At 34.5% G+C, this 23,671-nt stretch overlaps 1 long non-coding RNA gene across 1 annotated transcript; it reads left to right on the top strand.

Moving 5' to 3' along the window:
* The first annotated feature begins 2,540 nt into the window (after positions 1–2,540).
* Positions 2,541–21,143, top strand: LOC116637509. The gene is made up of 4 exons (XR_004300495.1): positions 2,541–2,635; positions 4,685–4,775; positions 6,048–6,205; positions 20,957–21,143. It is a non-coding gene; the product is annotated as an uncharacterized LOC116637509 (long non-coding RNA).
* Positions 21,144–23,671: the final 2,528 nt, after the last annotated feature.

Genomic DNA, 23,671 nt, shown 5'->3' with positions numbered 1-23,671 from the left:
TAAAAAATTAAGCAAGAGGATGATAAAAACTAAATTCAAGGCAGCAGTTACCTCTGAGGGGAGAGGTAGGGAGATGAGTTTTGGAAACAGTGCAAGGGCAAAATTTGAGTAACCAGTTGAACTGTGGAATTTTCTCTCAAGCTGCTATTATTTTTTATAATCTTTGTGTTATGTACTTTGTATTTTTATTCAGCATGGTAAGCTTAACTTAAAAACTGTTGAGTCTGAATGTTTTTTGATTGATGAAGATTCATTATTCATCACTTGTGCTTTCAATGTGAACTTCAGGAAAGGACCAACTCTTCAGTTCTATACTGTGGAACAATTTTGGCATGATTTCATTCAAAAGGAAGCCAGATTTGTAATAGTTTTTTTTTTTAAGGTAACAAATTTATTTTATAGAGCCTATGAAATTCTCATCTCATAGAGCCTGAGAAAAAATATTCAATAATTTTAAAATTTGATCAATCATTGCTTTTTTATATATTTTGCTTATTTAGATTATAATTAAAATCTCTACTAATAGGAATAATATGAAGTATTATCAATAGGAAAATAGCTAATGAGTATTTTTTTAACATTTCTTTTTTTTTTTTAAAGATTTTATTATTTATTTGACAGAGAGAGAGAGAGCGTGTACAAGCAGGGAGAGCAGAGGGAGAGGGAGAAGCAGACTCTCCGCTGAGCAGGGAGCCCAATGCAGGCTCCATCCCAGGACTCTGGGATCATGACCTGAGCTGAAGGCAGATGCTTAACTGGCTGAGCCACCCAGGTGCCCCTTTATTTAACATTTCTATAGAAAAATATATCACAGAAAAATATATTTTAATCATCTTAAAATTCTTAACACTTCGTATTGTCTTAATATGATAACTTGTACATAATTCTAATCTTTAGAAAAATCACTAGTTACTCTACTTTTATCTTGAATATTAATACTGGTTTCCTTTCTCTACAGGACACAGAAAATATGTATTTTAATTACTTGAACTTCTGGCACTTTGTACTACATTGATTCAACATTTAGGACACAATGCTGATGTCACTATCATACAGAATTTTGCAATTGTCTGTCAACAGAATGGGAGGTATTTCTTACAGAATGTTAACCATATTTCCTAATTGTCTCAGAAAGGGGAATAACACCTCATCAAACAGACTTTTTTTTATGTTCAAACATTTTTATCATTCATATTCTTTAGAAGAAAATCAATATTCGGCAGCCTTTGGGAATAGTCAGATGTCCTTACAATTTGTGGATACTGTGCCTCAAGTTGCTATGTTCACAAATGGTTTTTTGAAATGGTAAGTTAGGTTAAATTGCTCAGGAGAAATGAATGATATAATATGGGAAAAATTAACTAGAGAACCAATAGCATAAGTCTTCATTTGAAAATTCTGAGTATAAAAAGACTCCGAAGGAGCATTCTAACACAGGGAAGGAGGGCAAAGATATTTTTATATGGCTTTAGCAACAGAGGTTAGTTGAAGTTCTTGGGAATTAAGCCTTTGTATGAGCAATTTTGAGAGATGGGGAGGAAAACTATGCACAAAGTTCACATACAAGAGGCAATGGGGAGAAAAAACTCAGAGAGGCCAAGGACATCTGAGGATCACAGTGGGAAATTCTCAGTCAGTGTCTTGTAAATAAATGTGTAAATACACATACACACATTCACATACTCACTTATATACTCCTATGTATTACATATGTATACTTTTTGTGTATATATTTTGTATATATAAGTGCATATATATTATGATCTGTGATATTTGTATTCTTTTAAAATTAAGATAAAAAGATAAAAATTTAAAAATTAAGAAAAATGATAAGGAAAGTATTTTATTATCTTATTTGTTAGTACTTTTTTTGTAGCTATTTTGAATGGTTATGTCCATTAAAAATAGATAGCTATGAATATCAAGGGTTGAGAATATCACTTATTTCTTCCTCCCCCTTTCTCTCCCCTTCCTTCCTTCCTTCCTTCCTTCCCTTTTTCTCTCTTCCTTCCTCTCTCTTTCTTCAGTTCTCTTCCTTCCTCTCTCCTTCCTTCCTTCCTTCCTTTTTTTTTTTTTTTAAAGATTTTATTTGTTTATTTGACAGAGAGAGACACAGCGAGAGAGGGAACACAAGCAGGGGGAGTGGGAGAGAGAGAAGCAGGCTTCCTGCAGAGCAGGGAGCATGCTTAATGGCTGAGCCACCCAGGCTCCCCTCTTTCTTTCTCTTAATAAGAGACCAGTGTGGGGAAATACAAACCAATTATACTACTACTAAGACCAGTAATTTCTTAATGGCTGGTTTATTAGAAATAAATGCATTTAAAATTTTCTTCTTATATTCGAATAACCCAACAATGAACAGTCCAAGCCAAAAGACTGAAAATCTATTTCTCTTGAACTGATTTTTTTTCTGTAGCTGAATGATCATGAACATTATTTTCCACCTTGTATTTCATTTCATTAGAGGTTTGTAATATGCATTTTTATTTGATCCAGAATATTTACTTGTGTGTTTTGTTTTTTAGAATGAAAAACATTTACGGCATGCCTTGCCAGCCTACATAATTGATTACCAGAAGTCACAGGAAACAGAAATATGGTTATTTGAAACTAAACTTGGGAGACATGCAGAAAGGTAATAACACATTTATTTGGAAACTAAAGTTCAGCATCTAGGAAATATAGCTTTAATGATTTGTTGCTTCTGGAAGACAAACATTTCCTTTCACAGCATCCATGTTCTTACTGATTATATAGACTTACATCTTTAGGATGTATTCTCCATCAAGATGCATAGCACTGAAGCAGGAAGAGCCTTGCTAAATTTATTGATTACAAAACCCTAGTCATTTTCTTTTCTTTTCTTTTCTTTTTTTTAAATTTTATTTATTCATTTGAGAGAGAGAGAGAGCATGAGCAGGGGGAGAGGCAGAGGGAGAAGCAGGCTCCCCACTGAGCCAGGAGCCTGAACCCTAGTCATTTTCTAAAAAGAAAAAAACAAAACAAAACAAAAACCTAACTTTGTATAAAATATACACTAAAATTGAAGACAATTACTGTGTTAATTTTAAGATATCAAACTTTTATTTTTAAAATATACGAAGGACCACTGAGGAATTTTATTCTAAGAAGATAAGAGTTTTTCAGTATTTTGGAGAGGAAAGATATCTATAGAGCTAATCAATGGAAGCTAAGTAATTGATTCTTTGGTAATCTCTCATGAAGAATATGACCTAAGTTAATAGTTATTCTACCCTTTTGGTTTCTTGAAACACATCATCTGACATTGTTTTCCCTTCAACAGATCATTCTTTTTGGAAGAGTAGATATGATGTGATGATGTAATCAGGGTCCTATGACTCTGGATTAAATATGCTTACAAGCAAGATATTTAGTTTCTCCTGTATCTAGCAACTTATTAGGCATCTCCACATTAATTTTTAATAGGCACTGCAAACTTAACATGGCTTAAACAGATCCTTACCCCAAACCCACTCCCTTGGAGTATTCCCCATGTCAGTTAATGGCATCTCTATTCTTATAGTTGTTTAGGACAAAAACCTGGGAGGTGTCCTTGACTTCACTCTTTTCTTTATACCCCACATGTCATTCACCAGTCATCCTGTCACTATGCACCAATTTCTCACCATCTCCATCACTATGACATTAATTTAAGACTATCATCTCTTCCATGGACAAATGCAGTAGGCTAGCATACATTAACCTACTTATATTTCTCCTTCTGTTCTTGATCTCACATGATTTACTTTCTACACAGTAATCAGAGTGATCTTTTAAAAATATAAATATGATGTCATGTTATCACTCTACTCATAACTCTGTGGAAGTGTGTTAATCAATCTTAGAATAAAATTCCTATAAACCCTACATAATATGTAGACACTAAACAAACATCTTTAAATGAATGAATGAGGTTCAGTGACTTGTCTAATTAACATTGTAAGTTTTTAGGAGAAGCTAAGTTTTTTGAGACCGTGATACCCTGCCAAAGACAGAGCAAGATTTCTTAAGTCTGTATAGCTACCTCCTGCTCTTATTTATTTATCTTGCTGAACTTTTCAATTTTTTGCACTTTTCCAACCTTCCCCAAATACAGACATTGTAGTGATAATATTGTTTAGTGGTAGTAGTTCATAATTACTAACCTATGAGAAGATAGCTGTTGAACATCAGATAAATACACAGTATTTGTCTCATTTGTGGCCACTGAAAAATGTCTGACCTGACAGCACTAAGGAATTTACAGATTAATTATTCAGAGACTTGCAAATTAGTCATGGCTTATGTAGACTTATTAGTAAGTATACAGATCTGGAGGAGAAATAGTTGTTAATATTAAAATGGCGCTTAGAACCTAGTGAGATACAGTGCATTCTCATTTTCCATTAGACATATTCCAACTGTTCTTTTCACTTCTTAGGCATTTCTTTGATACTTTTTCTTTAATTTTTTTAAAGATTAAATTTTAATATTGATATTATTAATGGAAAAAAAAAGAAACTCCTTTTTCTAGGGTTAAATATCACGTAGGCTTTGAATATTGTCTCTTGTAATCACTAGGCTTTAAAAAAAATTTTATTGTAGGTGCATCAAACCTTGTCCTTGCTTCAGAATCTGTGGCTGGAAGGAGCTGACAGCTGAAGTGTCCTTTGCTCTGTTTCAGGCTCTGTGATACTAAAACTCTGTAAAAAAAGTTACATGATGCACAAGACTGTGAAAGCCTAAATACATGCATCAAAAATCATAACACACAGGTGAGATTCCTTCAAAAATTAATATTTAATTTTACTTTTAAAGATGTGACAGTGCTTATGAGTAGTAGCCAAAGGTGTAACCTCATCATCAAACAGAAAATATGTGTTTGTTATGTGTTTGCTTAATAAACATTGGTATAAGTATATTGATCATATTTTTATGAAAGCATATAGGGCTCTTTTCAAAACAAGTTAAGATTTTTTTCCCTTATGGTGAGAATAAATATCTATTTATTCTTGACTCAGCTGATCCTCACTGCTGCTGAAATTTCATAGGCCAATTTCAAGGCATAGGTGGTAATATCACACAGGAGATTTAGCTTTTATAAAAGCTCTTAGGAAAGGTGTTACTGGTGGCAATGATTATGGTGGTGATCAAGATATCTCGCCATCTACTCTGTTGCTTAGAACGCACATTTTCTGTTAAGAAGACCAATAATAATGGTGATATTACTATTAATAGCAGTTAACTTTTATTGAGTCTTTATTATATGCTCATACCAGGTTCATTATTCACATTATCATTAATTTTTACAGCCATTTAGCACATTAGATATTCTTGTTATCCTGCTTTATAGGTGAATAAGAGTGAAACAGCTAATTGATGGGCAGAGTTGGGATACAACCCAAGTTTTTTTTGTTTGTTTCTGCTGGTATAGAGATCTTATCTCCTACTCAGCCCTGGTCTTCCACATAGGAACATGTATGACAATATGAAGCTTATCACTTTTCTTGTATTGCTGCTTTGAGATTGTAAATAAATACATAGTAGACATACCTCTAATGGGTGACCATCCTCCACCATTTTAAAAAATGCAAGTATTAGGGGCACCTGGGTGACTCAGTCATTAGGCGTCTGCCTTTGGCCCAGGTCATGATCCCAGAGTCCTGGGATCGAGCCCCGCATCGGGCTCCCTGCTCAGCGGGAAGCCCGCTTCTCCCTCTCCCACTCCCCCTGCTTGTGTTCCTTCTCTCACTGTGTCTCTCTTTGTCAAATAAATAAATTAATTTAAAAAAATGCAAGTATTAGATACAGTGAATGCTAGGCCCTATTTATTTTGAAAAATCTTCACTCAGGCAAAATGACTAGTTATACTGCTTAGAAAAATAAATTATATGCTTATTAAATTTTTTCTTAAAATGATTCTGAAAAAATAAATCTATCATATGGGAAAGCTATGGATAAGATACTTTAAGATACTGTTATTGCATATCTGAATTTTTACATTGTCTATCTGTAGGTTGATACTTTCTAAATTCATGTTTTTCTAGGACTCGAGGAATCACCAACACTAAATGAAGCAGCAGATCTTTGCAGAATGTACTGCCTTAGTGAGATTTTCCTTCAATACTTACCTCTGTTTCAAAGAGCGAAGAATAAAATTATTACTTCTATTTGGGACAGAACACTTATACCATTTCTAAAAATGGTAAGTCAACTACATGGAAATTCACAAACATTTTAAATTCAATAAGGCAAAAGTTTAAAGGCATAATACTTTGCTTTTCCAGATACTGCTTTTTTTTTAATATGCATCTTAAAAATTGCTACCAGCAAACAATGAATGTTTCTAGGAAAAATAGTTCCATCATATATAAAAGTACTCAACAAGAGAAAGTATTTCAGCCACATATAAAATGATACATATTCCTAAGAATTCCAGATAATAGTATCATTTCTTGGAAGAAACAATACTATTGATATACATTTACATTAAGGTAATAATTTACATAAATTGTGTGTTTATACTTCGTTAATTAAAACAGAGAAAAAGGAATGTAAAAGTCATTTGTCAGCTATTGTGAAACTAAAGAATCTTAGTTTCCATATTTAGCATAGTGTTTCCCAGTTTGATATTATTTTTGTATAGTTTATTGCAATCTCATTTTGGATTGACACCTTAGCTCAAGAAAAAGGATACATTTTGGAGTGGATTTTAACCAAAGAACATGAGGTTGTTGTCTCATGGAGTTGAAGAATGAATCTCACAGACAAAGGAGAGTGAGTAAATCGATAGAATTTTATTAAGTGAAGATACAGAAAAAGCTCTCAGGAGTGAGAGGGGTCCCGAGAGGGTTGCCACTGAGGGCTTTTAGGGTTGGTCTTTTATAGAAAGCTAACCAGGGAACTTAAATCATTTTAACATCTCTATTGATAGCACCTTGGAGTAAGGACTAGTGATAACACCTTCAATGGCTTACTTCCTTTTTAAGGTCCAGTAAATTCTCTGTTGGTCACAAGTAGCTGTTATAGCAAGACCCCACCTCCGACACCTAGGACAGGATGGTCTGGTTTGTTTCCTTATCTCTGGTTTCCTTACACATCCACATTTTTGGGATTTTTGTAAGCCTGATCCCATAGCCCCATACCTATCTCTCCCTACCTAGTCCCTGCCTGTCCCTTATTCAAACATCATGTAATATGTTGTTATAATAACTTAAGCCTGCTAAGAGAATTATTCCCATTGCCTTAGCACAGTATAAGATAAAAGGATACTAAGTTACATGAAGCTAAAGCAATGTCTGTGTGAAATATTGAGAAACCCATATAATACAATACATTAAAGCACGGTTGTGTAGTTGTAAAACTACATTGTTGATTTTATTATCTAGTTGCTGTCAGCACAGTATCACTGTGCATGCAGATGACATTCCATTGTATACTTAAGAAATCCCGTCTGGTATGTACTTGTGTTTTATTTAGGTCTAACCAATGAAATGATGCCATAAACATTTTTAAAATAATTCATTTATTTTTAAAATTTTATTATTTCTTTCTTGATATATAGTTGACATACAATGTTATGTTAGTTTTAGGTGTAAGGTATAGTGAATCAACAGTTTTGTACATTACTTAGTGCTCATTATGGTAAGTGTAGTTACCATCCGTCATCATATGATGTTATTACAATACTATTGACTATATTCCCTATGCTGTACTTTTCATCCCCATGACTTATTCACTTTATAGCTGGAAGTTTGTACCTCTTATTTCCCTTCACCTATTTCACCTATTCTGCGCCATTCCAGCAATCACCAGTTTGTTCTCTGTATTTATGTCTGTTTTTGTTTTTCCGTTTTGTTTTTTAGATTTCACAAATAAGTGAAATCATAGGGTATTTGTCTTTGTCTGTCTGACTTCTTTTTTTTTCTTTCCAATTTTATTTAAATTCCAGTTAGTTAATATACAGTGCGATTTTAGTTACAGGGGTAGAATTTAGTAATTCATCACTTACATACAACAAGTGCCCTCCTTTATCCCCATCACCTGTTTAACCCATCCCCCACCCACCTCCTCTCCCATAACCATGTTTATTCTCCAATATTAAGAGTCTGTTTCTTGGTTTTCCTTTCTCCCCCTTCCAATATTCATTTGTTTTGTTTCTTAAATTCCACATATGAGTGAAATCACATGGTATTTGTCTTTCTCTGACTGACTTGTTTCGCTTAGCACAATACTCTCTAACTCCATTCACGTCATCGCAAATGGCAAGATTTCATTTTTTTTTTATGGCTTTGTAATACTTTGTTGTAGATATATACCACATCTTCTTTATCCATTCATCAACTGATGAATGCTTGGGCTGCTTCTATATCTTGGCTGTTGCAAATAATGCTGAAATAAACATAGGGATCTATATACCTTTTTGAGTTAGTGTTTTGATTTTCTTGGGGTAAATACTCAGCAATGGAATTACTGAATCATATGGTATTTCTATTTTTAATTTTTTGAGGAACCTCCATGCTGTTTTCCATAGTGGCTGCACCACTTTACATTCCCACCAACAGTGCATTGACTGTTCCTTTTTCTCTTTATCCTCACCAACACTTGTTATTTCTTGTCTTTTTGATACTAGTAATGCTGACTGATATGAGGTGATATCTCATTTTGGTTTTGATATGCATTTCCCTGGTGATTAGTGATGTTGAGCATCTTTTCACCTGTCTGTTGGACGGTATATCTTCTTTGGATAAATGTCTATTCAGGTTCACTTCCCATTTTTAAAGCAGATTTGTTTCTTTGGTGTTGAGTTGAATAAGTTCTTTATATACTTTGGGTATTAACCTCTTACCTGATATATCATTTCCAAATATCTTCTCCCATTTAGCAGGTTACCATTTTGTTTTATTTTTCTCAGTTAAAGAAATGTGAATTTTTCATCCTAAAACAATTAGAGGCTAGACATAATTGGAATGTGAATTTCACTGGCCTGCCTGACTTAACTGATAATATTTTGTGGAAGAATATTGCTTATTATTATCATATTTAATACAGTAGAGGTATGTTTTAAATAACTGTATAATTAAGTCTTTTATTCATTTTTTTGGTGAATGGGTCAGAATTGTATTTGACAAGTAATTACAGTTGACTATTCATCACTTAACTACAATTGGGTGGGAAGCTTTCTTCACAGATATTTTCTGTGGAAAATCTGTATTTTCACAAGGGGTAAGTGGTTCTATTGAAGGTCTAGTAACTAACTATGAGATAATGTGAGCTATTTGAGAAAAAAGAAAAAGGAGGTTAAATTGAAGGAAACTATAGGAGCTACCCCTAGAATACTAGACAGTTGTTACCGTTCATTGTGTTATCTTTCCTAAATCAGATATTTTGCATACATAATAAAATTTGCTGTTGATCATTTTTAAAAAAGGTGTTGTTTCTATGAAAACTGAAGAGGAGTGTCAGATTGGAGTAGTATTATCTGAAGGAGGAGGATGGACAGTTCAAGAGCCCTGTCCCACTTCACCCAGCATGACTTTCAGCATGATATTGATTCCTGACTCCTTCACTTACCATATTGGAGCCATGGGCTCCCTTCTCATTGACCTATCTGGTTTTGTTTTCTGAATGAGAGAAAAATATAGCAACACCAGTAACAAGTTCAAAGATACTTTACTGTCTTATAACATTAGTTCCAACATGAAAAATATGCCAGGACCTATTCTATTTTCTTTTAAGCGTCCCAAATGAGATACAGACATAAACTTATGAAATAATTTATATACTCATAAAACAAAAAACATGGTGACTATCACTCAGACTTTAATTATAGTTTGAATATATTTTCTAAATTTAGGATTGAGTGACAGTTTGATGCAGGAATATCAGAAGCTGTGGCTCGCGGTCTTAACACTCTCAGGGGGTGATAACTTGGGGAGACCCATGCCCTTGAGGACAACGTCCAGACCATTTCTTACACAGGAAGATCCACGTCACCAAGAAGTGCTGACAACGTTTTCAAGTTGATCTCATTCAGGACAGAAAAAGATTAGCTGTATAATCCTTGTACAGAAAATAGATCTTGCCCTTTAAAGTTTTGTCTTTTTGCAGCATTGGTCCTGCTGATTAGCTGCCATACCTATAGCACCTTCTTTGCCTTCCTCTTGTTTTATTTGTTTATTTAAGTGAGAACATGAGAAAGGGAGCTAATATTTATTAAGCACCCATTCTGTCAGGTATTGTGATTTGCCCTTCACATGATATCTGAATTTGGTTTTCAAAACAGCCCCACTCATATTAGTGTCATTCTCATTTAACAGATAAGATCTTGGGAAGTTGTCTTAAATCACAGAGCAAATTCATGGTAGAGAGAAGATTTGGATGCAAGTCTGTCTGTCTCCACAGCCAGACAGAGAAGATACCTTGTAGTACTATCTTTAGTGTATTTTCTATAAAAAGTAATAGTTTTGCTAAAGCATATTTGCAGAAACCAGCTTGTATTTAAATAGATCTCAGGGGATTGTGATTGACAGATTAGACCAGGCTGTTTATGTAGAAAAACTTTATTTGGGATTTAAATGAAATATATAAAGGTTCTTTAAGTTTCAACTCTTCAGAGATACAGAATTAACTTTATTACTTTTCATCTTATTAATACTGATGATTAAATTTAGAAAATTTTTATAAACTTTACAACTTGCTTCCTTTGGTCTATGGAAAAAATAGGTATATTTTTTACTGTGGCTCAGAATAAATACTTGTCTTTTCCAGATTGCATGGTGATCTTTTGACATTTCTCAAATGTGTTCAACTGCAGTTGAAAGGAAATTCTACATCAGTTCACTCAATATATTTTTACATTGTGATTTAATAGGTGTAATATAAATTTTATTTAAACATCCTGATTTGCAACAATTCTATTGAAGTATTATTTATTTTGCAATAAATACTGAAAATGTTTAGCTTTGTTCTTTTAGAAACACTTGCATCACAATGGTAAATTCTTTAGAGTTCTGTGTTCAAATATTAAGTGTATTCCTAAATACTACCAGAATCAAATCAAGAAAATTATAGATCAGGACTCATTCCCCTGATAATTGAGATTATAGAAGATTATGCTGGAGATATTTTGTCAGAACTACCTTTTCTAAGAAAGTACTTATAGAAAAACTTTGCCTTGTTTGTGGTATTTATTTTCTGTATTACTGGGTATAATGAGCTGGATTTACTGTTGTATATGCTGTACATGCATGATTAAAATTCATACTGGGAAATAAATTTTAATGAGAATTTTAGTGAATTTTCTTTATACAAAATTGATTATGATTTTAAAAACATTAAAAAATTTCTTCAAACAACTTTCCTTCATCCCTCGCATGTAAAGATACCTCTTTTACCTTTATTCTCTATAATGGGCATGATAAGTTAAGGGAGTGAGTGGCTGAGGTGTTGTGGTAGCCAAGATACAGAATTTAAAGGCCAGATGTGAAATGAATCATCAGTGTGGATTTTGAAATCATCAGGAACAAATGAGAGAAGAAGATGATTAAGGGAAAGACATTTTTATATCTTCAGTGAAAGAAAGGGCATAGCAAGGAGGATAACAGCAGGGAAGGGTTTTTGAAATTGACACTGAAGTAAGGCTGCATGAGGGATATTAATGCTGAAATGTATCCATTTTTTATCTGAAATTCAAATTTGTCCTACATTTTTATTTGCCAAATCTATCGGTCTTTTATCAGAAGCATGTATTTCAATGGAGTAGAAAGGGAAAAAGAGGTCTTGAAACAGCAAAGAAGAACAAGGACTGTATTAAATTGCCTCTGGGCCCAATAGTAAGGGATGAAGAAAATGAAGAAAAATTAGCCAGACTTAAAGAAGAAGCAAAGGAAGCAGAAAAATCCTCAGGAAAGAGTCAGGTGTTAGTCAGGAACAGTTGGGTAAAAGGAATATTCAGAGTTTATGGATATAGGGAATTATTGATCACAGTCCCTAAGGTCTAGAAAATACAGTGAAAAGGTTTGTTGAGGTTATAGAAACTAGTTTTAAATGTGGTTTAGGTAGTCCAAATATTAACCATCATTCTAGGGATGGGTCTTTTAGGCAGTTAATGGTGAAGAGACAAGGAATGCTGAAATGTGTATGGTGGGGAGAGTGTGAACATTAGTGGTCTCACAAGAAGATTGGTGCATTTGGAAGCAAAGGTGATCCGACCTATTGCATATATGGCAGGTATGACAAAACAAATCATGGGGAAAATAACAAATTATTCTGCAAATATTATATGTTTTTTTAAAAAATGAAAGTCTATCCCTAGATGACACTATGCAACAAAATAAGTTTTAAGTTGGTAGAAATCTAAATGTGAAAGACAACAGTTGCACTTGTGGAAGAAAATATAGGAAAATATTTTTATGACCTCAGGGTAGATGTATTCAGAGCATTCAAATGCTATATAAAACTTACATCATTAAGAAACATGTGATACATTTGACAATATTAAAATTAAATACTGTAAGACAAAAATTGTGGAGATATTTAAAATGTATATAACCAGCATAGAATTAATATAAAGGATTTAGTATAAAGAATTCCTAAAATTCATAAGAAAATGATGAATGAGAAAGAAGAAAAAGAACAAAAGAAGAGAAGCAGTTATTTAATAGAAGAGCAAGTGTGATAATAGCCAATAAAACTGTGAAAAGATGTTTAACTTCACTGTTAATCAAGGAAATGAAGATTTAATTAGAATTAAAACTACAATTGGCCGTTATTCAACACCCTTCGTTTTGGTAAAATTTACAAGACAGAGAGATGGGGAAGATGTGTGGCAATGGAAACAATCTAGGGAAGCAATGGAAACATTGCTTATTTATTTAATTTTTTATTATTTTTTTAAGATTTTATTTATTTATTTATTAGAGAGCGGGAGAAAGAGAAACAGCATGAGAGAGGTGAGGGTCAGAGGGAGAAGCAGGCTCCCTGCTGAGCCGGGAGCCCGATGCAGGACTCAATCCCAGGACTCCGGGATCATGACCTGAGCGGAAGGCAGTTGCTTAACCAACTGAGCCACCCAGGCGCCCCTGGAAACATTGTTTAAACATTGACCTAGAAATAGAAGTTGGTAAAACCTAGTGAAATTCAAGATGTACATTCTCTACAAACTGCAGTTTAATGAGAGGAACTCTTGTATATTTGCATAAGGAAAAATTGCTTTAATTATCATTGTAGCATTGTTTGTTGCAGTAAGCTAAATATCCAGCAGTAGGATAATGAGAAGTAAATTTTGGGAAATTAATATAATGCAACACTTCACAATAAAAAGAAATAACTGCACACAAACACACACATATCAACATGCATGAATCTCAAAAGCGTATTGTTGTTGTTGTTTTTTTTAAAGATTTTATTTGACAGAGAGAGAGACAACACAAGCAGGGGGAGTGGGAGAGGGAGAAGCAGGCTTCCCGCAGAGCAGGAAGCCCGATGTGGGCCTCGATCCCAGGACCCTGGGATCATGACCTGAGCCGAAGGCAGACGCCCAACAACTGAGCCACCCAGGCGCCCCTCAAAAGCGTATTGTTAATGCAACACAGAAAGTTAGAGAATGATATACCTGTTATGATTTGATTTATGTGCAGTCTGTTTAGCAATGGTATGTAAATATGCCTGGGCATGATGAATACAAGGTAGCAGTTACTTTTGGGAGAGAGATGAAGGGTTTCTCAGAGGTAACTAGGAGGTTTAAAATATATCTGCAATGCTTTATTTTTTTTAAAACAAATAAGATCTGAAGCAAACCTAGAAAACCATTAACATTTGACTAAGTAAGTGATCATTCCTTTGGTCACCTAGTGTCATGGTTTTAAATACCTTTTTTTTTTTTTTTTTTTTGCTATAATATCAGCAAATCTTGAATTCATATCTCCAGCATTTTTGCTATAAATTCCCAAAATTGTACCTTGATTCAAGTCTCTAAACTCCTGATTCTAATTGGATGTCTCATAGACATCCCAAACTCTGTGGAAATGCCAACTCCTGATCTCACGGGAACCTGGTCTTCCCTCAGTGTTTTCTATCTCTACCTTCTCTTTTTTTCCAGTTTCTCAGGCCGGAATTCTTGGAATCATCCTTGACTTCTTTTTGTATTTCTCATATCCCATCCAGTCTATCAGTCAACCTCATTTCTCCTCCTTCAAAGTCCATGGAGAGTATTTCCTTTTCTTGCTTCTGCCTATCCTGCATGTCCTATACAATCTACCATCATCTCCTGATTATTGCAATAGCCCCTTACCGGTCTCTTATTTCTGCCTTTGCCTCTTTCACTATGTTCTCAACACAGCAGCCAGAGTGATGTTATGGGGGGAAAATCAGATTATTTCTCTCCTTTGCTCAAAGCCTTCCAAGGAGTTTCAACTCACTCAGATTAAAAGGACTATTGGGATCCACTGCTCTCTATCCTCCAAAAACTACTCCCTCACTTCTTTTTTTTTTTTTAAGATTTTACTTATTTGTCGGAGAGAGAGAGCGAGCACAAGCAGGGGGGAGCGGTAGGCAGAGGGAGAAGCAGGTTCCCTGCTGAGCAAGGAGCCTGATGTGGGACTCGATCTCAGGACCCGAGGATCATGACCTGATCCAAAGGCAGACGCTTAACCGACTGAGCCATCCAGGAGTCCCTCTTTCTTATCTCTTTGACCTCATTTCCTACTAATCTCTCCCAAGGTCTCTGGCCCTGTCCATGTTGGCCTCCTTTCTGTTTCTACTCACAACCCCTCCTACTCACCCCATCCCCCCCGCCCAGCTTTTAAGATATAATTGACATATAACATTGTGTAAGTTTTAGGTATAAAGTATGATGTTGTGATACATGTATATATTGCAAAATGATCACTATAATTAGGTTAGATTAACACATCCATCACCTTACATAATTGCCTTTTGTTGTAAGAACATTTAAGACCTACTCTTTTGGGGTGCCTGGGTGGCTCAGTTGGTTGAGTGGCTGCCTTTGGCTTAGGTCATTATTCTGGTAGTCCCTGGATTGAGTCCCTCATTGGGTTCCCTGCTCAGTGGGGACTCTGCTTTTCCCTCTGACCCTCCCCCCCTCTCGTGCTCTCTCTCTCTCTCATTCTCTCTCTCTCAAATAAATAAAATCTTAAAAAAAAAAAAAGACCTACACTTTTAGCAACTTTCAAGTATATCAAACAGTATTGTTAACTTACTTAGCATGACATATATTAGATCTTCAGGACTTATTCATCTTAAAAATGGAAGTTTGTGTCCTTTGACCAACATCTTTCCATTTTCTCCATCCCTTAGCCCCTGGCAACCAACAAACTACTCTGTTTCTATAAGCTTGCTTTTTGTTTAGGGTTTTTTTTTTTTTTTTCTTGGTCTGGCTCTTTTCACTTAGCATAACACCCTCAAGGTCTAACTATGTTGTCATAAATAGCAGGATTTCCTTCTTTTTAATGACTGAGTAATATTCTGTATATGTGCACCACATTTTCTTTATTCATTCATCTATTGATGGACATCTAAGTTGTTTCCATGTCTTGGCCACTGTGTTTCTTGAAAGCAACAGTTGCTCTCCCACCTCTCAACCTTCTTGCTGTTCTATTTGGTCAAATTTTTCTGACTCAACCAACCTTTAACCCATTGCTCAAATACCTTCTCGGCAAGGCTTTTCCTGACCATCTTGCTTAGAATCACACCATCTCTGCCTCCCAGAACTCACTATTCTGTCTCCCTGCTTTATTTTTTTCCTTCATGCTTTTTTTAATCATCTGGCATAGTATATATTCTGCCTTTATATTTCTTTATTTTCTGTAGACTTCTGTTAGTATATAAACTCATAGAGATGTTTTTTTGACTTTTTAAAGTCTGTGTTATTCACTGATGTAGTCTCCGAATCTGGAAGACTAGCTGGCACATAGCAGGAATTCAGCGAATAGTTTGGAAGGAATGAATAATACGTTCACAGGTGTCTTTTTTCTCGAATCTTTTCTCCATGTTTGAAATATTTTACAAATTCACACATACCCCCACAAATAAACAAGCTAAAATAATCCAGAAGGGTCTTTCCATTTCAGAAATATCATGTTTTATCAGTGAGGCCATATCTCCTTCAACATTATTTGGTACTTAATTAAATCCCACATACAAATAAATTCTTAACATGTTCTTTTTATCACCATAGAGACAATTTTACAGAATTCCTGCCCCCTTCTTAACTATTTCTTCAAGAAATACATTAAGTTTTTTAAAACCTATTTTGCTTATTCATAGTTATAAAATTAAAGATGGAGACCCATTAAATAAGTTCATGGCTAGAACTTTTTAAAGTAGAAAATAAAACAAAATCATGTATATTATACTGTATGCCTTTCAATTTTTTTTTTTCCCCAGTGATGATCCAGCTATTTTATCTCTTTTTAAGAGGAGAGAATGTGATGAACTCACACACTGGCATTCTTTTAGACCCCTCAGTGATGATTTTGAAAGGACTAGGTGCAACAGTAATGGTAAATATAACTAATATCTAGTAAACATTTTCAATTCTTATTTATTAAAGAATTACATCATACATATCAGAAAAATAAAAGACTCATCTGAGATGAATGAATTTATACTCTTCTTTACTCTCTCTGCCACCATACAAACTCCCAACCTTTTGCAGCAGAACTGGAAAGAAGCTAGTTTCTATAGTATGAAAAATGATATTTCAATTGATCTATTGGGGTAAAAAGCTGTTTTGTCTAGACAGGATCTTTAGCTTTTTATTTTTCTTAAGTTGCTACAACATATTTACATATTATTATTAAAGTTTCTTTAGTTCTTTGTTCCTCTTGGTTAAAAATTCCTGTTGTATTATCTTGTAAGGCCCAATGCCTTCATTAATCATGTTATATTGTCATTGTTTCCAAAATTACTAACTACATTAGTTATTTGCTCTAAAATATTGTTTAGTAATTGTATTTATTAAGTGAAATAAGGTTTAAATGTTCAAATAACCTAATAATTATTTTGGCAATAAGATATCACGGGCCAGTATAGTTTTGTAATCTTGTTCTCTTCTTGGATTTCAAACTGGTACAAGAAAATCAGTGTAGGAAAAATTAAAAATCAGTTGCACACAATTAGGATTTCTTATAGCTTGGGAAGTGGCAGCCAGATTGGTATCGCAGATCTCTGACACACTCATTCAACATCTATCCTATGAATTGAGAGCTACTATGTGCACAGCTTTGTGTCAGGTTCTGGGAATACAACAGGGAACGTGAAAGATATTTCTGCTCTTGTAATGCTTCACAGTCTAGCAAGGCAGATATTGGACAAACCATTACAGAGATACTTCTTTAAAACTACGAATACTACAACTAGGTAAAGGGTATGAAGAGGGTAGGCTACAAGGATTGGGGAATTTTCAAGCCAAATCTGAAAGATGAAGGTGATTAGCGGGGTGTGTGGTAGTGGGGGCGAGGGAGGATGTAGTCAGTAGAGGGACGCCATGACAGGAAGTGGCTAATGAGCTCGGAGTACAGAGAGTGATGAGAGATGAGTCTGGATCATGCAGACTTCTGTAGGCCTTAATGAAGATATTGAATAATAGAAGAGCAACAGGAAGGCATTGAAATGTTCAAACCACATGAGAGACATGATCAGGTTTACATTTTAGAAGATTTGCTTTGGCCTCAGTGTGGAAAAAGGATACACTCCTTTTAGTTGTATGTAGTACTGCTGCAGACTAAGAGTAGTCTGAAAATTGATAATATCCTGTTTCCAAGTCTACTCTGTGATATCACCTGGAATTTGATTAAATTGTTTTAGCCAGTTATTTCTGACTTAATTTTGGGGTAGTTCTCGGAGACTCTGTTTCCAAATCCAATGCTCTTATGGAGTGTTCACATGCTTTGTTCTTGAGCTTGTGCTATTGCACAACAATGCCAAAGAGCTGGTGTTTTCTCTTGTGGTTTTGATGGCCCAGAAGAAAAGAAGGGCATAAGCTCACCATCAACTTATTCTATGGGATACACCCATAATGCCTAGTAGATTGTAATAAAGTGAAAATGCAAATACCAGATGCTGATTTAGATCCCTCCAAGATATTTAAATATGGCTCAAATAATTTGAGTTCCTATATCTCCATCTCTAACATGTTTATAATTAGTCTAATGTGAGTTGTAAGGGTATCTGTCAAAGTCTTTTTCATTAATGAGACTCATAAATAACATTGTCAGCATATTTTAATAATTTATTTCCTACTGCTAAATCCAAACATGCCAAAGAAAGAAGAGAAATACAGAAATTACATAATTTTTATCACATCTTTGGAAACTTTGGTAGGATGTAACAGATCAGTAAGGATTTTAAGAGAAATATCTCTGTCACCTCCAGAAAATTCTTCTGTGCAGAAGGGAAGAAAATACCAAGTACATTCTTGACTAGTAGGACTTTGTCATGTGGGGGTCCTAAGGCTCTACTCTTTCCATGTGAGATCCTCATTAACAATATCCAGCATTGTACAGATTGATAATCTTGTGTTATTAGAGAAGAAAAAACTCATTTTTCTAAAAAAAAGAAATAGCTGCAAATCAAGTATACTCTAAATACTAACCATGAATTACAAAAGATAAAATAATTTATTCTCCTTTTGGAATAATTGTAAAATGAAGAAACGTGTAATGAAGAAAAACATACTAATAGGATCTTCATACAGAGTTAAGTGCTGTTCGCATGTGCATTTCTTTGTAGTCATTTTCCCTTTCATATTTTTAAAAATTTTTTGAAACACAATTTTGTAGCTGCATAATTTGTAATATGGCCATGCTATTATTTGCTTATTTCCTTTTGAAATATGGAAAAATAGATAAGAAAAAAAAGTTATCTCACAGATAACCACTATTATCATTTTGACATATAACCTTTCTGTCATTTTTATTCATGTAGTGTATTTATTTACAAGAAAAACCCCTTTCTATATTTTTAACATATTTCCCCACCTATCAACATATAATGGACATTTTTCTGTGTTATTAACTATACTTCCATAATAGCACATTGTTTCCCAAATTTTAAATAGCTTTAAAAAAAATGATTATACAGGCCAAACACATCTAGTAAATTTAGGTTATCTGGAAAAGTATCAAAAGAGTGAGAAATCATTAAAATTTTAACCCCCTCAAAGTTACATCTATCAACTTTCGGGTGACTGTCCTTCCAAATATTTCAATCTGTACATATTTATAAATATACACAAAATTTTAAAATGTACATGTGGTTTTATTATTTTCTCCCTTACACAATGTATTTTGGAGAGCCTTCTGTTTCAATGAGCTAGAAATAAAATTTTCCTTTTAGTATTTGCATTATTTTCTATAATGTATTTATTTATATTATTGTTTATTATATTTTCATTACTTTACTGTGATATCCTGTGCTATGAATCTTTCTACCTGTTTCTAATTACTTAAAGAAGTAATTGCTGGATCAAAGACTATGAAAAATTTTAAGATTTCTCATATATACTGATACATTCTTATTTAAAAAACTATAACAATTTTTATGCTTATTTTAATACTAATACCTGTAATAATAATAGTGTTATCAATTTATCAAACTCTTATGTGAAAAACACTGTGCTAAGTCACACAGTGAGTCACTGACACAGGTTGGACTGGAGAACCTGCCCTTTTGACCATTCAGCTATAATTACCATCATGAGTATATGAGAGTCCCTGCTTTTTCTTCCTGGAATCCTCTCAGGGATTTTAATCTCAATTCTTTGAACACCAGTGACATGAGTATCTTTCAAAATTTGGAGTTCTTTTGTGTCTCTTCCTTATTAATTTTTCTTTCATGTCCTTTATCTACTATTGCTATAGTATTTTCTTTTTGCTTATTCATTGCTTGCAGCTACACATATATATTTTTTTAAGATTTTTATTTATTTATTTGACAGAGAGAGAGACCGCGAGAGAGGGAACACAAGCAGGCAGAGTGGGAGAGGGAGAAGCAGGCTTCCCGCTGAGCAGGGAGCCCGATGTGGGGCTCGATCCCAGGACCCTGTGATCATGACCTGAGCCGAAGGCAGACGCTTAACGACAGCCACCCAGGCGCCCTTGCAGCTACACATATTTAAAAAATAATATTCCTTGTCATATAGGATGAAAATATTTCCTTAGTCTCCATTCTCTTTTGTGCTTAAGGAAGATCATGTTTCTGGGTGCTACCACACTCTCCAAAGATATCCTTTTACCCCTGGTTAGGTATGTGCTCCTCCTCAGGAGCTAACATTACTTCATTGGTACTCAGGAGTCCTTGATCCTATTGCTTCCATATAGAGGAGGTAGAGGGTGAAGGAGATCTGAAGAAGGACATGCCCTGAGTTCTGGAAAGAAAAGTTTGTCACAGATTGTCTATGGCAGCATTCTCTATTGCATATGGTAATCTAGATATTAAGATATTAGACCATACAACTGCTTCCCCATTCAGACTGATTAGATTTCTTCTGGGAATCACTGGGCAAAAGCTTTATTTCTTCTTCTATGAAGTGCAGCATGCAACAGGCCTGGGCAGTTTTTGTGATTATACCACAATTTGTCTAGTCTTATAAATGATATCTATCTCAATTGAATATTAGTTTGAAATAGACTTTTTTCTTAAACTCAACCACACAGACTTGGAATGCCAGAACACTGATTTTCAGCATAAGGGATTAAGGAAATAATAGCTGAAGAGACAGACAAGGGAATGACAAATTATCATACTTGTATAAAGTATAGACATTTGCACTTTATTTAGGAACCTCAAGATCCAATTTGATGTGCTACTTGAATGTCCTAAATGGTAAACTAATGGCCTGAGATTTTCAAGATTTCTCTCAAAAATATCAAATGTATTATCCTAAAAACATTTGTTTTATTGTTAATTTTTGTTCTATTTCTTTGTCTCTTAGAAGGCAAATGCAGAAGGACTTATGGAAGAAAATCAAAGGAGACAGCTAAACTAGAGAAAAGAGAAGAAGAAAGATGGAATAATTTGTTCCTGTATATTGAAAAGGAAATTAAAGAAAATCATAGTTCTGGAATAAAAAGACTAGAAGATTTTCTCCAAACATGCTTTGTTAAAGCTACAAAATTTACTGCAGAAATGGTAGGATTAGATGCCTGCTTCAAATTATGGATAGAATACTGTTCAAAACCAGGTATATAAGTATGTTAATTTTAGAAATGTTTTTGAAATAAAAGGTCAGAAGAATTGGTATTGGCCACATAATTCTTATTCTTCTGTCCTGTATGACTTTGGAAAACTTTTTGATGTCTAAAGAATAAGATTTTCTCTTGTTTAATCCAGTAATAACATCATGGCTATTTGTGTATGTGATAGGTCTTGGTGGATGGATTCAGTTTGAAATTCAATTCAGGAAACAGTTCTTCAAGATCAATCATGAGCTAAGTATCTTGTTAAGTACCCATGGGGCTTCTGAAGAGAATAGCACTTGCTCTGCTCTGAAGGTGGTTAATAATCAGTATCTCAAGGGACTCAGGCACATGCTGAACTAACTGCAACAAAATGCAGTAACCACAACCATATATATATATTTATATAATTTTTACACATTTATGGAATCATCATAATAATTTATATGTAAATTATAAAGAGTTTTATTAAATATGATTATTTTATAAATTATCATTTATTATAATATAAAATAATATATATTATATTAATATATATGTATAAATTCTTATTTATTTCTCACAATTCTTTGAGGTAGGTTCCAATACCCTGATATTACATGTAAGAAATCAAGTTTCCAGGAAAACAAATTATACCCAAATGTCAGTGGAAGAGCAAGGATTTTAATATAATACTCTTTATCCAAGGAATATGCACAAATTAAATAATCGGCAAATTGGGGCACAACCATGTTGTGAATTAGGGCCAGAAAATGAACATTTTTGATTGGAGGGAAGATGAAAGACATTTATCTCTTAATTATGGTCACGGGAAAGTAAATATTAAAAGAGTAAAACATGGAAAGACCCTCTTCTTAAAAAATGTCAGTTCAGCCCATACTCTATATTAATCCTTATAATTAATAATAACTCCTGCCATTATGGTATCATTTTATGTGGATTAATTTGCTTAAATCGTATAATAGCCACATGAGGTGAGACTTATTACTATCCTCATTATACGTATAAAGAAAATAGGGTTGGAGATGTAACTTTCCAACTTCCTAAATCAAGCACAGGCAAGTTAAATTTGAAGTTCAGATAAACAATTAATTTTTAAAATACAAGTTTGTGTCATGCAATAATATATATCCCAAACTGGGTCTTCTATATTTTTATTTGCAAAAGTGGGTATTACTCCTCTAACTCAAGAGCCCACCTTAACTGCTGCTGTTGTTCTAAGCATTAAGTGAAATGATGTATGTAAAGCATCTAATATATTGTCTGGATGTAAACAATGATCAATAATTGGTACTGTTCGCACTTGATTTTTATTCATTTTATTGCTTAAAACTCTCCAGGTCCAGCAGTTATTAAAAGACAGTATTTGACACTTTTGAGTGGCTCAGTTGGTTAAGTGTCTGCCTTCAGCTCAGGACATGATCTCAGGGTCCTGGGATGGTGCCTGCTCAACTGGGAACCTGCTTCTCCCTCTGCCCCGTCCCTGCTCATGCTCTCTCTCTCGCTATCTCTCTCTCAAATAAATAAAATCTTTAAAAAAAAAAGAGAGAGAGAGCATGGACAAGTTCACGAGAGAGAGGGAGGGAGAGGGAGAGGCAGCTATTCTCAATTGTGCTGTGGTCGGTTAAATGCTCCGTGGAATAGCCACTGATGACTGCAGGCTTCTTCCTTCCCCACAACTGTATAAAGCAGTCAAGAAGCTCTTGGCTAAATCAGAACTTTTCTCTTCACCCAGAAGGGACTCGGGGTGTTCCTTCCTCTCTCTTTCCCTAGGAGAAACCTTAATTGCAAGCCTTAAAGATGCACTGAGAGAAGAGATTCAGAATGCTTATGTTGGGAAGGATCATCTGTATTGTATGACCCAGTCCTCTCACTTTAGAGATGGGGAACCTGAGGCTTAGTGAAATTAAGTAATGCATCTATCATTGGATAGCTAATTCAATTTTTTAATAAAAAATCGTCTGATTTCACCTGTACAGATGTATATCACATTTATGTGGCATGGATTGTTGTTTATAGTTTCTAGCTGTCACATCAATAAACATTGTGTGATATATTATACATTAGGAAAAACTTTAAAATGGACCAGTGGGAACCATTTAGATATAAAGTAGAGTTGACCCTTGAACCCAGGGTTGGGGCACTGTCACAGTCAAAAATCTGAATATAAGTTTTGACTCCCCCAAACCTTAACTGCTAATAGCCTACCATTGACCGGAAGCCTTACTGATAACATAAACAATTCATTAACATATTTTGTATGTTAAATTTACTAAAAAATGTATTCTCATAATAAAGTAAGCTGGAGAAAAAATGTTATTAAGAAAATCATAAGGGGGGCGCCTGGGTGGCTCAGTCGGTTAAACGTCTGCCTTCGGCTCAGGTCATGATCCCAGGGTCCTGGGATCGAGCCCCACGTCAGGCTCCCTGCTCGGTGGGGAGCCTGCTTCTTCCTCTCCCTCTCCCTGCTG

This window comes from Phoca vitulina, unplaced genomic scaffold (genome assembly GCF_004348235.1).
Source record: "Phoca vitulina isolate PV1807 unplaced genomic scaffold, GSC_HSeal_1.0 scaffold14, whole genome shotgun sequence".
Classification (NCBI taxonomy): Eukaryota; Metazoa; Chordata; class Mammalia; order Carnivora; family Phocidae; genus Phoca; species Phoca vitulina.
This window is presented reverse-complemented; position numbering and strand designations above follow the sequence as displayed.